The sequence below is a fragment of the Octopus bimaculoides genome, chromosome 4 (assembly GCF_046866305.1).
Source record: "Octopus bimaculoides isolate indiv1 chromosome 4, ASM4686630v1, whole genome shotgun sequence".
Classification (NCBI taxonomy): domain Eukaryota; kingdom Metazoa; phylum Mollusca; class Cephalopoda; order Octopoda; family Octopodidae; genus Octopus; species Octopus bimaculoides.
The window spans coordinates 49785662-49798161 of NC_142931.1; positions in this window are offsets into that span (position 1 = coordinate 49785662).

Genomic DNA, 12500 nt, shown 5'->3' on the forward strand with positions numbered 1-12500 from the left:
TTAAATGTCTCTTTTGCTGGTGGTATTGATTAAGTGGCAAGAAGGAGAGAGTTAGAATTGAATGAATTAATCAACATTCTGGATACACTCTCCACCGCGTTTAGGGTGGCAATTATTAATAATAAAGTATTAAGACATGTACTCCTTGTCAGGTTCACATAGACATTGACGTCTTTTACCAAACTGAAGCCAATATGGAGGGGAAAAGATATCGTTATAAAGAGCTAAATGAGACCCCTTCGAGCAACTGTACTTTCCATTCCTCTGTACGCATGCAAAATGTTGTCTCTCACTGTAGAGATACTTAAAACGGTATTCTACCACGCATTTAAGGCATCTTGAATTTGGACCACATCGCAAGCAAACAACTTTGCAAAATCCTCCAGTTTCACATTAGCACAAAAGAAGATTTCACAACGAAGAAGTAACTGAGATGGTATGGCCACATAACAAGATCCAATGGATATGCAAACCTATTATTCAAGCATCTGCAAAGGAACAAATGAGAAGCGGAAAGAGAAAAAGATAGACAGAATCTCAATGTGATGGCAAATAGTTAGTGGAGCACACAACCGTGAAAGAGGAGGAAGCTGTTTCACAGTGTGCTATGACGGCCAACTGCGACTTCATCGAAATATGAGAACCGAGGAGAAGATACACGCGCGCACACATTGGGCTCACAATCATGAAGTAGCTAGTTCGATTTCCGGACAGGGCTGTGTTGTGTTCTTGAGCAAGACACTTTATTTCACGTTGCTCTTGTTCACTCAGCTGTAGAAATGTGTGGCGACGTCACTGTTGCCAAGTTGTACTGCGACTCTATTTTGTTTTGTATTTAAATTTTTTAGCTTTCATAAATATTTCTTCTAGTAAAGCACTTTTACTACATTCATATGAAAGCATTTCTTTGGTTGTATATCAGAGTTCTATTTCTTCCGATTTCACATCCCAATCGCTTAAAATTCAACTCCTCTAAGCTGACTGCTATTAATAGCAAGGTTTTACAGGAATACGTTTCATTCTACACCGGTGGAATAGGTGAACACTTGCTGAAATAGAAAAACTCACATGTGATAAATATATACAAATATTATATATACATACACACACACACACACACACACACATATATATATATATATATATATATATATATATATATAGGTATTTTCATTCGATCCGTTTATTTCAAGTTAGGTCAAAACACTAATTTCTTATTAATTTTAGACCACTGAATACATGTTTCAATTAGTCTAATGAAGGTGTAGCTCGTGAGATTACTACATATATAGCTAATATATTTCGTCATATTTTCTTATGATATTTTTTTTGTGTGTGTATGTGTGTTTCTGATTGTATTTTTCTTTTTCTACTGATGATCCCATTGAATTATAATTTATCTTAGATCACTACCCTTTGAACGGCACATCGAGAAATTATTTTTTTGTAACTAAACACTTTCAAACTTCGGGTATTAAGTGGTTGTATTAATGCTAACAGATTAGTGTTAGCCTGTGTCCAATCCTACACGTGGTAACAGAACCGCAGCTAAGTAAGCTTATTAAGAAATATATTATTGTATAGCAATATGTGCCGTTTTACGCGGAGAGAAAAGCTACATCTGAAGCACTGAAGGTGATTCGGCAGAACGATTAGTCGAGTTTGCCCAGCTTCAGAGTGGTTGATGCTACCACCGAAGTCTCGAAATAAAATGAGGCACAGAAGATTTCAATATGAATAGATCAGAAGGAGAATAAGTGCTGTAAAAATATTTCATTGGAAACGTTTGCCGTAATTTTTTATGCAGAACCTTACAGTATCGTCTACAGAATGTATCCCTTCTCCAGGCAAGTTTCGTGGAACGGTAGAATCCACTCACAGAATAGATGATATAATTTTGTCAATTTTATGTGGACATAAACCTGAAAGTAATTAAAATGCATATGATATTGGATGCGGTGTTTTCTAGGCAAGTATATCTCACCTGCACATTATGCTAATTAGAGAGTCTATAGCACCCAAGTGGGTTTGAGAAGTGTTACCTAATTAAAGGTAAAAATATCTTAGGCATGTTTTTACAGACGACATCTACTCTGAATAGTGGGTTAGATCATTTCATTTTTCTTTATTTGTGTGTCTTTGGGATTTTGAGCGGAAGGTCCTCCATATAGTCTGAGTTATCTCTATAGCAAGTTCGAGCTAGGTTTCATTGTGATGATATGTAGCTCTATTGAAGTTAACTGTGCCTGACAATTGAGATTCATTTAATTCAGATTAATAAATTTCTATCTATTGGTAGGGATTGTCAGAGATACCACTTTATACATTCTATAGGGAAAGTAATACTTAATAAATTAATAGTCAATATTTAAACCAGCGCCTTCAGAATTTATCCATAGAGCCTCGAAATTGCCTGTCTGCTGTGTCTGTACAAGGCTAGCTATGAGGGATGTAAGATTTTCAAAACTATCCTTATTTTAAATACAAATCTCTTTTATAGTTTCTGATCGTGGTTGAAAGATATTGATATGCGGTATAGAGGATGTGCACGGTTGTGAAGTTTTAAGGAGGAGTGCAGGCATGTAACACTTTTAGTCGATCGTGTGTATTTAGAGATAACAGTAATATCACATGGATTATCCCAATGATACGCTAGTGATGTAGATAACGTGGTCACGTAGGATGTCCGTCCTGGAGCATTGCTTTATATTATTCGTCCGAGGTGCAGCAACTGTGTGCACCATTTTTAGGCCGTTAAGAGCATTTTCTAATGCATATGAATATCTGGATGATGTTAGTAAGTTAATGATCAATACTAAAACATTCTCATTTTAGTATTTTCTTAGAAAATAATGTTAGAGATGCAATTATATGAGAAGAAAATCCTCTGAAGTATAAAGACTTTAAATTGTTTTGAATAGTACGTGGAAGGAGAACCTAAGTGGATTTGATGCGTAAAGAAAGATTGAATATATCAAAAGTGTTTAAGCTGACCGCAATGGTATGCAGCTTGCAAGTTTTAGAAAAACGATACTGTGTTAGCAAATTCTGAAGACGCCGTGGAAGGCCAGATCTCAACGGCAGATAAATGTTTGGGGTATATTTATAATTGATAACTTACCTAACAAATGAACGGTTTTCTTTCGGCTGAATGAAGTACTATCACTAGTGAAAGTCTTTGCTTAACCTATTCTTTCTAGAAAATATACTTCATTTGTAGATTCAAAAAAAGTTATATACAATGAAAACCTATATAACACCGTGAAGATAACCAGTATAGTGATGATTCAGTAAAAGCAGTTTGGAAACCACCTTTGTAACCCATCTTAACATTCATGAGATAGTTTCGATGTGATAGGGGGGAAAAAAGAATTATTAAATATCCTGCTAAACTAGTGGAGATATTAAATATACATTTGACTTTGTTCTCCAAGTGTTACTTATCAAAGTTTTACTTCAAGTGTCCCAGTAAATAGTACAGTGAATCCCATCTACAACCTAATGTAATTCACTCTCAGTCGCAAGACTCTCTACCGCGATAAAAGAAGTAGGCGTACAGCCCAGTGTTTTATTCTTTCATTTTGTTTATTCCCCACCGACACCACTCTCTTATTTCCTCGTTGAACTTGCTAGAACTTGGTGTTCTGTGTATCATAAATAGTGAGCGAGAAGCAGCGAGAGTGAGAGAGAGAGAGAGAGAGAGAGAGAGAGAGATTAAGTAGATAGACATTGAAAGCTATCCGTAGTTGTTATCTCACATGCATAACGTTGTTTTATGAACTCTTACACACGAAGACAGGCATACCTATATTTACATGTAATATATGGGCGTGCAAATATGTAGATGTCTGTACTGAAAACAGTGTGGCTGTGTGGTAAGTAGCTTGCTTACCAACCACAAGTTTCTGAGTTCAGTCCCACTGTGTGGCATCTTGGGCAAGTGTCTTCTGCTATAGCCTCGGATTGACCAAAACCGTGTGAGTGGATTTGGTAGACGGAAACTGAAAGAAGCGCCTCGTATATATATATATATATACATATATATATATGTGTGTGTGTGTGTGTGTGTGTGTGTGTTTTGTCCCCCAACCATCGCTTGAAAACCGATGTTCGTGTGTTTACGTCCCTGTAAATTGGCGATTCGGTAAGAGATACCGATAGAATAAGTCCTGGGGTGGATTTGTTCGACTAAAGGCGGTGCTCCAGCATGGCCGCAGTAAAATGATTGAAACAAATAAAAGAATAAAAGAATATATATTTATATATGTTGTTGTGTCGGGAGAGTCACTCTCTTTTAGTGTTTTATTATTTAACACACTCCTCGTTAAAGTTTCCACTCATTTACTTATTTATTTTCCCTAAAATTTTTGGTGCTATCTTGCAACATTTTAAATAGTTGTTGACTCTGTCCGTTATCCGAGCTGTGTTCTATTTTGGTCCCTACGATGTTGGCGGAGAATGGAGTGCTTTTTGTCATCATATTGTCTCAAATATACATTTAGTCTTTCCGCAATGCTCCTAGATGTCTCTCCTATAATGTCATGTTCATGTCTTTACATGCACCTTCTATGCACCTTATGCTGTAGACTACATTTCTAGTTATACCGTTAATTCCAGGGTTACTTCTACATACTATGAAGTTATCACTGGGGCATATGGCATTCTTAAAGAGGTACTCCTACATAGCTGTGATCTGATGGAATTCCCTGGCTTTTCAATGATCTTAATGTTGAGTTCGGTCTCCTTCAAAGCTTTCCTAAATCTACGGGTTAGTTCTCCATTGGTTGTGACCTCTACAAACATCACGCCTTGATTTTTGTCGGTTTTGTACCACCTGTTCACTTTGTTTGATTTGTCACAAGCTCTTAGTATCCTATTCCAGTCTTTACTTCTATATCTAGAGCAGGTACCACTACATATAATTTTAACTAACTTCTTTCTAGCACCCCTGTATACTCGAACCCTATCTTTCTGATCATATCCAGAGAACTGTATGCGGTGCATGAAGTTCTGTATATGTGTTTTTTCGTTTCATAAGGTTTGCATAGTGGGGACACGTTGTTCATTATCCTAAGTTTTTATAAGTGTTAACTTTCATGTTGTGTGACAAAGCTGAGTCCTTGTGAACAGCGTATTTTGAAGTTATGGCTTTCAGCTAATAGGAGTAGAGGAGCTGCACACTGTTGTTCACAGTCTATAACTAAAGTTCAGTATCAAGGACGGGAAGTCTTTTGTTGGAGTGCCTAGTGGGGTAATCTATTGTTACCTTGATACTTTGGTAGATGGAGTTAGCTACTTGCTGGATGCTCTCCATTATGTTCCTCTCGGTTTCTAAATTACCATCACTAGAGTTGGTCTTAACTAGTATATTACTGTCGTCTACATACCTACTGTAAAGTCAAAGAGTTGTTGACTGTTCTGTGTAGGACTGCCCAGTTTTGAAGCCACTGTTGCATAACACTGCTTGTTGGAACACATCATACGAATGTCTCAAACGCGCCTCCCCTGCAAATCTTGTTTGCAGAATCGGCCTCAGACACCAGTCCGAGCGGTGCCCCCAAATTTCGTTTTGGAGAACAACTCAAGGCCACTCCCTTCTGCTGCTGTATTGACCCAAATTTCTTAGAGACAATCACCAAGGACTGCCCAAAGTGACAGCATGTTTTAGTCAGCTAGAATGAAAATACTAGATGTCAAATGGCAATCATCAGTCGTCGAAGACACAGGGTCACGTGTACTTCCTTCATCGTCTCCTTGACGATAAATGTCCTCAGCGCTTCAGTATAGCCCTTGTCCTGAACAACCACCTCAGGCATCGGTATCCTTCGCACACATCCAGATAAAGAGACTCAATCACTGTCTACGGATCTACTATCCGGATACGGATTAACGCCGACGACGATGTATGTATATACGAAGGCATGTATAGATTTGTCTTAGTCGTATGCGTTTACTTTTGTTTCCTATATAAAAGTACGTTCGAGCGGCAACTTAATGCGGCGTAATTAAGTGTTTCCTTTTATCCAAGATAGCGCCGAGGCATTACTATTACATTACCTAGTCGCATCAACTGCTCGTAAGATTTGAAATCCCAAGTGAAATTTAATAATTTTTATACGAAGTTGAAAACTCTACTTGGCTAAGTGGTGGAAATCTTGCAGCGAAATTTAACAAAATTTGTGGACATTCTCACGTATAATTAGAAAATTAACTAATTAGAAAAATAATTAGCTAAAATAATTATCAATACTAATAATAATGAGGAAACTATAATGTTTATGAAAAATAATAGTTAATGATAGTTGGCAAAATAATAATATCAGCATAGTTCTTGTAGTGACTATATATTTCGTTATCAAACTTCATTCCAGAATCTAGTATGTTAACTTACCCTGAAATACACATTACAGAAAAAAATACACAAAGAATGTACAGAGAAATGTATGTTTCAAGTAATTAAACGTTCCCTTGGTTTCCTAAGTATAAATTGGCAGTAGATTTTATTATAGAAGATAAAAGAACTCTTTTACACCGTACAAATTAAGTATACTTATGTCTACGCCGGGTTAAATTGTCAACTGGCCACAGATTTATGACAGAGAAGTTCTGACATTAATTTTCGTTTTAATATAGACACAAATAGTATATACATACATACCTCTACTTGTAATAGATAAACACATACGCAGACATACATTATGCATAAATGCACGTGTCTGCAATTTATGTATAAATATATATATATATATATATATATATATATATATATATATATATATATATATATATATATACATATTAATAGTAATGGTATGACAACAAAAGAATGGATGAGACCTCGATATTATGTAAATAGAGGAATATATCTGTAATATAATATGTGACAATTATTCGGTTGACCTAATAAAATTCCGAGTTTCGGATGTCGGCGCGGAAATCTGCTCCGGCATCTCATCAGTTATTAAGGCAATCAGAAAACGCTATGAAAATGACCGTTAAACAAAGGGAAATTACTATGTAATTGACTAATTGACCGTTATTAAGACAAAAGAGCTATTAGAATGACCGTTAAATACGGGAAAAAAACCGAAGAGGAGAAAGTAAAAATGTAGAAAAGTAAAAATGCTCATAGAAGTCGCGTATCCGTGCATGTACATACATACACATGCGCGCACGCACACCCATGAAAATGTGTCTATATGCATATGTACACTCACACACGCGTGAAACACATACATGTACACCCACACATACGCCTATATACGCACATATATATGCAACCATAAATGTACACATATACATATCCATACACACACACGTGCGCGCACACACGTGCACATACGTATAAGCGTACAATTATATTCAAATACACATTTAAATACGCACATGCTATATATGCATATACTCACTCACACTCGCGTGAAAGACATGCATGTACACCCACATATATATATATATATGCAACCATACACATGTGTATATACATGTACATACATACCCGCACATACGCAAACACATACACACACGTATATATATCCATACGCGCATAAATATGTTCATATACACGTCTATATACGCACATGCACAAGAAAAATGCCGGCTGAAAGGTAAAATACAGAAAAAATATGTAAAAATATATAAGGCAATAAAAATATATAAAAATACATATATATAAGATATAGAGATAAAATGCTTGTACGTGGACACAATATAAAAAACAGGTTCTATCTGTGATCTTGGTGGGGACCAAAAACGTAACAAATATTTAGCCATATGTGGACATGACCCAAAATGTTCAGTTCTTGGAAAGATGGCTCATCTGGAAAAGCAGCTTAGACTCTGCTACATTTCTAAATTCAATAACTGAACATTTTGGATCATATCCACATATGGCTAAATATATATATATATATATATATATATATATATATATATATATATATATATATATATATGGAGAGAGAGAGAGAGAGAGAGAGAGAGAGAGAGAGAGAGAGAGAGGATAGTAATTCAGCGTTACTCATTCTACTAATGTTGCTAATGTTTTAAATTAATTGTGGGATAGTTGAAATATATATCAATGTCTTTAATATTTAAAAACGAGTGAAGAAAAGCACTCAACGCATATTGTAGAACTTACCTTACGTAAGCATATGGGTTAACATTTTGTTTTTGTTCGACATTATTTAAAGTTTTTATGGTGTGATAGTCTAACTTATTATGAAAGGAGCAGTTTAACACAGTAAAGAGTGGTTGCATTTAGTAATTACCGAATGTCGCTGAATAGTTAAGTAACATTTCGCGATTACAAATCTTTCGTCGTAGAAAACTTGAAACGTTTGAAAATTTAAAAGAACGTAAGAGGAAAATGTTAACAAGACTGTAACTGACAAGGTCGTTAACCTTCAGTATTATCCTTGTGGCGAAAAGCAAATATAAATGTCTGTCGAGACGTATATCTATGTATTTTACAAATGATTAAATTTATCATATTATTGTGTATACTATTTCAACTATGACATCGACAAAACATATTTTACAGGGTATCTGTTAATATATTAGGTAATAAGGCTGGTGGATTGATGATATCGTTAGTGCCTTGCGCAATTCATCCTAATCTTTACTCCTGCGTTAATAATGCTGCTGAAGTCACCATCGTCTTTCCTCCGGAATTGCTAAAATAAGGTACCAATCTACAACTACGAGTGATGTAATCAACTAACATCTCTCATCAAAATTCTTGTCCTTCTACTTAAACTAAACACAATATGTTTATGTAACTACATTAAATCTCATTTTTCAAGTATTTCTAGGCTCTACGCTTACAAGATAAGAGATTGGACGTTTGCCATTTAAATTCTTGTAATAACACGTTATGTCATGTAGTTTCATTTATTGTCTAAATTCCATCTCTATTCCATCTTCTGGGATAAAATATTGTGATGTTTGTGACATAAATAATTATTAGACTAGTAGAAAGGACTGAAATAGCATCATGATCTCAGGACATAAGTAATATTTTGTACCATTTTAGGGCTCTACAGAAATAGAATATCTTTTTTATAATAAGTTAACACTTTGCTGTCCAAAGCTATGTTTAAGATGTTGCTAATAACTTGACTTCTTCAACAGTCAACAGCTACTAATAGTACTCTGTGATAACTTCTGCACATAACTGTTCTAAATTATAATTCTCAGAGTTCTACAGTAATTTATATTTCCTGATCATTGCGGCAAACAACTTCTGTGTGTGTGTGTGTGTGTGTGTGTGTGTGTGTGAGTCTGTATTATTGTGTGTGCATGTTATCGTGTGTGTATGTTATTGTGTGTGGTGTGTGGTGCGTGTGGTGTGTGTGTTATTGTGTGTGTAGTGTGTGTGTGTTATTTGTGTGGTGTGTGTGTGTTATTGTGTGATGTGTGTGTGTTTGTGTGTGTGTGTGTGATTGTGCATGCATAAAATTCTATTATATATCCTTGTCGTAAATGTAACCCGTTTAAGAACAATTGTTACTCACAATGACATAGGATTAGTCTAATGTACTACATGTTTTGTATTTCATTTTGCTCGTGATTTTCTTCTGGCAGGATCAGTTGTTTCTTATATTGTTTGGCTCTTTAATGTTAAATGGCAGAAAATATCTGTTATAAGTTTTTTTAGCTGTTTGTTTTTTTTCTTTTTCTAATTCTGAATGCTTACATTTTCTATGTATTTTTCCACTGCCTATAAATATTCTGAAACAGAAAATTAGCTGTTAGGTCACTAATGATGACTTCGTATTCCAGTACAAAGTTAAGGAAAACTTATTGAACCCATGTCTTTCTGCGTTTGGAAATTGATGAATATCTAAAGCAAGATAAGTGAAGATGAATGTTGATCATGTTTACAAATTTGACTCACTTGCAGATCTTCGAGACTCTTGTACACTTTTTGAAAACAATGAGCTATTATTCATTGCGATATTGCAAAAATTCTATAGAATTCATTTTTTTTTTGTAGTGATCATAACCAAAACATTGTCCGACAATGGATTAAACTCAGTATGGCAGGCTCAGTAAAAACACATCTATTGGCAGTATTGCTGGGCCATTTGAGATCTAAGAGCATTACTCATTGGCAGTGACAGGTTACGAACTTTCAGCCTCCGCTATCAGCGAGTTACAGATTTATCGACCTTGCTATCTTTATTCTCAGTCTTTGTTATAGACCGAAATAAATCAATGAAACAATCAAAGACTGTGAATTATTAGATGATAAAGGCAACGAAATAATAAAACCTCAAGAGGTTTTTCAGTTGTTATTTTGTCATCAGATAGCAGGCTTGGTTTGAAGAATACAGATTTGTTGTTTCTTCTTTTTCTTTTTCTCAATACAAATAAATTCAATATTCAATCAATTAAGATTCTCTTAGAACAGATGTAAATAAATCAACTTGTATTCGATGCTATCAAGGCTCGAAAGAAACATTAAAGAAACAAAAAAATTAATCCTTGTCAAATATGAAAAGATACAGTAACACAAAGCAAAAATATAAACAAATGAAAGCAAAGTGGTTCGAAGGTGAAATTTTCATCAAAGTCTAACATAATATTTTTTTAAATATCAAGCAAACAAGAGAAGCGTTGGGTAGGATAGAAAGTAAGAGGAGTGATGATACAGAAATAAAGAGAGAAAGAGAGAGAGAAGATGGGGTCGAAGGAGCGAGAACTCAGACAGGTTCCAATAAATATATATTGACTAAAGAAATTAATTCATTGCATTAGATTATACATTAAATATTGCATTGAGTGTCGTTTGAAACCAAAACATCAAGTGCAATAAATGAGGTAAAGATCATCGAAATAAACAAAAATAAATTAATATAAAATAGAAATAAATAATTTATAAAATAAAAAAACACATCAACGTTCTCACTGGAAGTGTACAATTTTTCTTTGCCATTTCTAATTTTGGTTTTGTATTTGTTCTTTAGTATTTCTCATGCTTTTTAACCCGCAATATTCAATGAAGTCAGCCAATGTCAACATGACCTAATCAATGAAGCTAGAAAAACGCCAAGCAGAAGTTAAAGACACTACATTGCATTGCGATCTGAGTACTGGACTAAGCTGAATAATTGATTTTTAGTGGTGGGGTAGCTTAGGCACCGAAATTCTTTTTCAGTAAGGCAATTTGTTTTATAGTTAAGTGACTTATGCTAATAGGCCACCTCTCCGAGGGGTCTATTAGTAAAAGCTACCGAACAACTAATTAAGCGTGTTATACTATTCAATTTTTCATAGCACTTATGTCACTAATGATCACAAAATGAACATGAATATTATGACTGTTAATTCTCCCTCTGTTTACTATATAACCTTAGAAAAAAATGAGGTAATATTTAATTTCGTTTCCATATGTTCAAAGTTCAAGTTCCGTACTGTACGTTAACTTTTACTTTGTCTACGGTAAGTAACAATAAGAGCAGTATAGTAAAGCTGATTCAGTCTGCCCTCCTCTTTCCATTAAAATTTCATTTGGAGCTTTAAAACTATCAGTATTTTGACCACACTAGTACATTCCTTTATGATATATATCTGTAAATGCTCTTTGTTAATTTTTCTATGGTTTACATTCTATTTCGAATCGTATCATCTTTCTTTTCATCCTTCTGATCAGGAAAATATATTTTCAGGGATTAATTGTTATTTGTGTCGAACAGTCACCCAAATGACCAATCAGCTAATAAAGATATAATAGGTAATCATATAAATTGAATTATTTCTTTCTTTAGTACAATACAAAATAAAATGAACTGGCCAATGAAAGACGTGATTTTGTGGTTAAGTAGGTAAAAATCTACAAATATGGTTCTGAGTTCAATTGGGTTATTCAATAAGTTTTGGAGTAGAATATATTAGCAAGAATCTGCTCACATTTTGACTATAACCATAAATATGTATATTCACTTAAGACAATATTTATGCATACATTTGTGGGGAAAACGATGTAGTTTATATTCGTATTATCATATTTTTATGTCCTATAAATAAGTTGTTCTGCAAGAGAAAATTTTCCTGGCTAAAAGATGAATGAAACACTCGAAGAATCTATCCCAGGATAACCACAGTGTAATGAAAAAAATCAGTAAAATATTATGATTAATTATTGATATTTTTTTTTATCTCAGCAACTGAGAGGGATAACTTAAATATTTCTCTGATAATTGTATCACTCAGTAAATATACAAAGTTGTATTGCCGAATGTTTTCAGAAAGGTGAGGTTTGGATGAAATATTAAACAATATTCGAGCAGTTACTGGATTGGTACAATCACCAAGAACCATGTTTCTAGCATGTTCATGGCTGCCATAGAGTAAGAATATGCTTACAGCAGGCCAATCTTACAAAAGGGTATCTGTCTCTTATGAATTGCAAATGCGTTGGCTGAAACTATAAACATCATAAATTTCATCACTCTTCCACATTCGGTCGGTGTGGAGAGTATGAAAGTCAATGTTGT